We start from the raw sequence: 6,390 nt of genomic DNA on the forward strand, positions 1-6,390 counted from the left end.
TCCCAGAGGTCTGGGATTATAGGAGTGAGCCACAACACCTGGCCGAGAGTTTTCTTTCTTTTTTTTTTTTTTTTTAAACAGGAATGTTGCTGCCCCAGACAAAATTGGGATTATGTTGATTAAAAAAAAAAAGATAAAAAGAGAATGACTATTTAGTTGACAATCTGTATTTTCTGACACACTACTGAAGTATGTGTTTACATCCACTCATTTGCCCTGGGCCGGAAAGCCTCCAAGCATTAATTTTTTAATGCTTGTTAGCATGAAAACACAATGAAAAACTTACATTTTTTTTCTTTGGAGGGATGGCATGGAACATCTGTGAACTTGTTTTCTGGCCAAATGAGTCAACTAAAGCTGAGAACATTAATTTGTTGGAACAGTTGTGTATCAACATTGAACTGAAAATAGAATTATAGTAATTTATATTCTTAGAGACATAGGGAATGCTAAGTTAAAGACAGCATTCCCACTCACAGCAGGAACAATGAACCTACCCAGGAAGAGATGGCAGATGTCAGTGAACTGCACTGCTCGGGCAGGGGCTGTGGAGTCTTTGCTGGTTACAGAATTCTGGGATTCTATGATCCCCGTACTGTGGAAATGCATTTGAAAATGGGCCATCTCTAATCACTCACCTGGGGTGAGCTCAGGAGCGGGGTTCCTACCTATAAAAATGATTTCTTCACCCCTTGATGTTTTCTTGATTTTGTGTATTCTCATCCCTCTCTCATGTCTTTCGTTTGGCTTCTTTTCTAAAGACCACCCCACGGCATTCAGACCCACAGCAGAAAATACCAGGAAAGTGGTCCCATTCGCCGTCTCAGAAAGCTCTGTGGAAGTTCCACGGCTACCATCGACCTTTAGCCTTGTGTTCTTCCATCGTGAAAAATAACAACCATCTGCTATTGTTCACTAACTCTCTCTCCTTGACCGGTCCATTTTCAGCCACTGTATCTTCCATATGAAAGGAGATGGCACAAAAAACTTGCCACAGTTGAAACCCTTTATAATTAATGAATTGAAAACATTTGTTGAAGCTGCTTATTTTTAAAAATAATGTGACCTCGTGGCTCACACCTGTAATCCCAGCACTCTGGGAGGCTAAGGCGGGTGGATCACAAGCTCAAGAGATCGAGACCATCCTGGTCAACAAGGTGAAACCCCGTCTCTACTAAAAATACAAAAATTAGCTGGGCATGGTGGCACGTGCCTGTAGTCCCAGCTACTCGGGAGACTGAGGCAGGAGAATTGCCTGAACCCAGGAGGTGGAGGTTGTGGTGAGCCGAGATTGTGCCATTGCACTCCAGCCTGGGTAACAAGAGAGAAACTCTGTCTCAAAACAAAAAAACAAAAAAACAAAACAAAAGAAAACAAAAAATAATGTGACCTCTTCTCCATAAGTTTAAGGTGTGGGAAGACAAGGCCATTCTTGATTCTACAGATTTCAGGTTTGTACATTGGCTGAGAATCTATCTTTTAAAGTTGCTATGATGGACAATAATAATGGCTTGTATTTTTTGAGTGCTTAATACACGCCCGTTGAAGGTTTTACATGTGATATCAGTTAGGGTTTTTTTGTCAGTTAGCAAATGACTACAGAACTTGGTGCCTTTTATGAACGAAATATTTGTGCCTCCCACCACCAAATTCATATGCTGAAGCCCTCCTCCCCGAAGCAATGGTATATTAGGAGGTGATTAGGTTTAAATGAGGTTATGAGGGTGGGGCCCCGACAATGGGGTTCGTGCCCTTATAACAAGAGGAAGAAATTGCAGCCTCCGTCCGTGCTGTGAGAGGACACAGTGAGAAGGCATCCACCTGCAAGCTAGGAAGTGTGCTGTCACCAAGGACAGAGCCTGCTGGCACCATGAACTTGGACTTCCCAGCCTCCGTAGCTGTGGAAAATAAGTGTGTGTTGATGAACCCACCCCGTCTATGGTATTTTGTATAGTAGCCTGAGCTAAGACAGTGGCTTAAACAAGAACCATTCCTCATGAATCTCTGGGTGGATGGGGCTCAGCTTGGCCAATCTTGTCTGGGCTTGCACTTTTATTTATTTTTATTATTTATTATACTTTAAGTTCTGGGTTGCATGTGCAGAACATGCAGGTTTGTTACATAGGTATGCACGTGCCATGGTGGTTTGCTGCATCCATCGTCCCAGTCATCTACATTAGGTATTTCTCCTAATGCTATCCCTCCCCTATCCCCCTACCCCCTGCTATCCCTCCCCCTGCCTCCATCCCCCAGGCCCTGGTGTGTGATATTCCCTTCCCTGTGTCCATGTGTTCTGGGCTTGCACTTTTATCTGAAGTCAGCTGGAGGGTGGTGTGGCTGAAGCTGGCTTGTCTTAGAGAGCTTCACTCAGCTCTCTCGTGATTAACCATCAGATGGCAGGGGTCATAGGGCAACTGGGCATTTGTCTCTCATCACCTGGCAGCCTGGCTTCATTGTGTTCACAGGGTGGCAGTGGAGTCCCAAGAGGGGAGGGTAGAGAATGCACGGCCTCCTGAGGCTGACTCAGAAATGGCAGGATGCTACTTCCACCAGTTGTACCAGCAGAACGTCACAGGGCCAGGTCGGACTCGAGGAGGAGACTCTGCCTCTCGACGGGAGGAGCTGCAGAACCACATTGCAAAGGCATGGTTGACATAGGGAGGGATGGAGGTGTGGCCGTTTTAAATCTTCCTCACGCTGCTAATCCAGGAGCCCTGTGAGGCAGCGTGATACACTCTTATACCCATTTTATACATGAGGAAATGGAAGCTTAGTAGGGCTGAGGAACATCATTCAGAACTAGGATTCAAGCATTCTTTCTCTAGAATCTCTTCTCCTACCTATTCCCTCACTTTAGGTATCAAAACTAGACATCAAAGTCGACTTGTTAATTTCACCATCACAGAGAGAAATTCCAGAAAGCAATAGAGAAATCTAGCCATCTAAAAGGGCTTTCAGGAAGGGTCATAAACTGCGCATGGCTCACTAGAGAAATGCAGACAACGTAGATTCATGATTGCTCCTCTCGCCTTCCATGCCTTCTTCAGAGGCAGCACCAAACATTTCTGGACATCGCTGTGCTCTGAGTGTCCAGACAACCACTATTTAAACTCTCAGGTGTCCTGGGTCTCTCTCTGTGGCTGTCCCCAGAAAACATACTCCCAGATTGTCCCAGATGTTGGTGGTGTGATCATGGCAAAGGCCATGGACACAGATTCAAGCAGTTACTTCTCAACTGCAGCCAGGCTGAGACTCCCAGAGAGCAGAGCACGGACTTTGAGAATGAGGTCATGGATGAGGGTAGCTGTGTTGTAGGAAGTGAGTTGGTTACCATCAGATGTGTCCAGTCATGGTTGCTGAGGCTCCTGGGCCCCTCCGTCGTTTTGCAAGTGTCGCCAACCCCGGGGTCTTGATAATTTGAGAAATGTGAGAACACAAAATTTGCCGATGTCTCCAGGGAAAACAAGCAAAAAGATGAATCCGGCTTTCAAACGCCCGGGATGCCCAACAGATCTCAGCCAGGGTTGTGCCACAGAGTGGAAGGATACGTTTGTCCAGAATCCCAGCTCCACACTGAGTTCTCCGTCCCTGCACTCCTTCTCCCCAGCTCAAGGCCTGTATCTCAGGATGAGGATGGATTTATGGTATCTGGAAGTGCTGAGTTCAGAGTGATGAGACCTTGGCAGCGTGGAGAGCATCATTTGTGCTCTGCTAGAGAAGAAGTTAGAAGAGCAGCACTCACCCAGTGGTGTTCCCGGTTCTTGGCACCCTGTCTGGGTTGAGCCACGGCTTACATGTGTAAGCCATGTAAGCTGACACATCCTGAAAAGAATAGGTTTTCCGTAGGATATATAATCACTTTCCCAGGACAGTGACTAATGGAGAGCCCTAATTCTCCAGTATGATTTTCTGCATCGCTGTGAGATTGAGAACTTCCTGGTCAGTGACAAGTTGCTGATGGGCAACAATGCCAAGACTGACTTCCTGCATTCAGCTGATGACAAAATGCTGAGATTCCAAATGCGTCTCCGGAAGAGCAGAGTTGAGATGCCAACGGGCAGATGTAGAGCCAGCAGGGAGCATAAACATCAAGACGGCTGTGAAGCTGAAGGCGGACTCCCAGACTAGAGCTGCCGTGCACACGTGCCTGCTCTCAGCCTGAAGTAGCTTTGCAGTGAGTGACTCTGTTTGACTCAAACAGAAACAATCTCTTCCCAATTGTGTGCTTTGAAAAACAAGGGACCTGAGGGAATTGTACCAGGGCAGCAAATGACAATGGACTGAGGGTTGACTCTGTGGACAAGAGACACATTACATAAGCATGAGGAAATGAAGACAGGTCTTCACAGGTCAGATGCTCAGACATCAAGTCAGGAGCCTGGAGGGAGAAGGCTTTGTGTGTGCCACATCCGGCCACAGAAGTGAAATAATCTTGCAACAGTGGGGAGCACTCTGCACACGTTCCCATCCCAAGGGCCCATGACAGAGTTTGGATGTTGCCTACTCAAATCTCATGTTGACTTGCAATCCCCAGTGTTGGAGGTGGGCCTGGCGGGAGGCGATTGGCTCATGGAGATGGATTTCTCATGAATGGATTAGCACTGTCCGTCCCCTTGACGCTGTCCCTGTGATAGTGAGTGAGTGCTCATGAGATCTGGTCATCTGAAAGTGTGTGGCACTTCCCCCCCTCCCTCTTGCTCCTGCTCCTGCCGTGCGAGACGCCTGCTCCCACTTCCCCTTCTGCATGACTGGAAGCTTCCTGAGGCCTCCACGGAAGCCCAGCAGATGCCAGCATTGTGCTTCCTGTACAGCCTGCAGAACTGCGAGCCAACTCACCCTCTTTTTTTTTCTTTCACCTAGTCTCAGGTATTTTTTATAGTGATGTGAAAATGGACTAAAACAGCTCAGAACCACCTCAGTAGTAGCAGTGCCTCCTCCTCTCTCTTCCTGAGGAAGGTCTGCAAGGACACACTGTCTCTGTGTACTAAAAGCCAAGTGAGTACTCGTGTATTATTCTTTAAAATGTTGGGATTGGAAGTGCTAGTCCGGCTCTATTTTTGTCTTACCAATACGCATTTGTTCAGTGTCCAAACACTCTCACTTACAAAAGTACTAGAAACAGACGAGATGCCAGCCAAGGTGGCAGCCTCCCCTCCACGCAGAGCCCCCCACAGACCATCCCTGCACTGTCAGTCAGGGCAGTATAACTGGGCAGAGACGACGGCAGCTCCGCAGGACCCTGAGCCTCGGCTGAACTTGCCAACACCAAGGAAAAGGAGCTGATTTATCATGAATTTTTTAATGATCGTATGATAGAGTACCTAACTGAAGACAGTTAAATGGGTGGAAAGCTATTCCCTGGAGGTGTTAGACAAGAAATCTCTGTAGCAATGTGAGTTTGGGAAATGCTGAGTTAAACAAGTTAAATAAATCTCTTTCCTGCAGGATTTCTCAGAATATTCTTACCCTAATGTGCACTGTGGGTCTCCAAGAGGGGAATGTGTTGTGCAGGACTCCCCAGATTCCTGTAGCCATGGGACTCCTGTTTTTCCCGCTCCCGCAGGCAGTGGCTGGGTGCTGTGGGTAAGCACGTGGGCTCTGGGGTCAGCCCGTCGGCTTGAAGCCGGGATCTCCCGCCTCTGAGCTGTGCGGCATTGGACAAGTCATTCAACCTCTCTGAACTTCGGTTTCCTCATCCCTAAAAGGAGAATAACAGCAGCACCTGCCCTATAAGGCTGCTGTAAGGGTGTGGGAAATAAATGAGGCGATTCATACGAAGCATTGCATTTATCCCATGACCTCAGAGACAGTTCACGCTTAGCAAGTTATCTGTAGAAAGCAGCTCGAAGGCTGAGTGTTGCATGGTGAGCACTTTTCAAAATCGTCAGTGGAGTGGATGTGAGAGTGGCCGCCTTGCATCTGTGACACCCCCCGGCCAAAACGATTGGCTTAGGCTGGCCTACTTGGAAGGCTGCTCAAGCGTGTTCTTTGATGCTGAGAGGACAACATCCCTTTGCATCTGAATGAGTGATGGTGGGTGGGCGTTGGACCTGGAACCGCTGTGAGCAATTTAATGAGACGAGTCAGCCTGGGAGGGAGCAGACGCCCTGAGGACGCAGGCCATAGATGCGCCCACAGCAAACCTCCCTGGAAGTCTGCCCCTCCCCTGGACTTGCTCAGTCAGGAGAGCCTGTAAATTCCTTGCAGCTGAAGTCAGTATGAGTAAGGTTTTCTGTGACCGGCCGTCTGCAGCCTCTCAGCTGATAGAGTGGGGAGCTGGTGGCGAAGGAGGCAGTGTGGGGCATCGGGGAACAGCTCCGGGGTGCAAATACCGCCCAGCTCTTTGAAATGGGCCGCGCCAGCTCCCAGCTCTCATGTGACCGCTCTGCT

Source organism: Aotus nancymaae, unplaced genomic scaffold (genome assembly GCF_030222135.1).
Source record: "Aotus nancymaae isolate 86718 unplaced genomic scaffold, 86718_ANA_hifiasm-v0.15.2.pri h1tg000036l, whole genome shotgun sequence".
NCBI lineage: Eukaryota > Metazoa > Chordata > Mammalia > Primates > Aotidae > Aotus > Aotus nancymaae.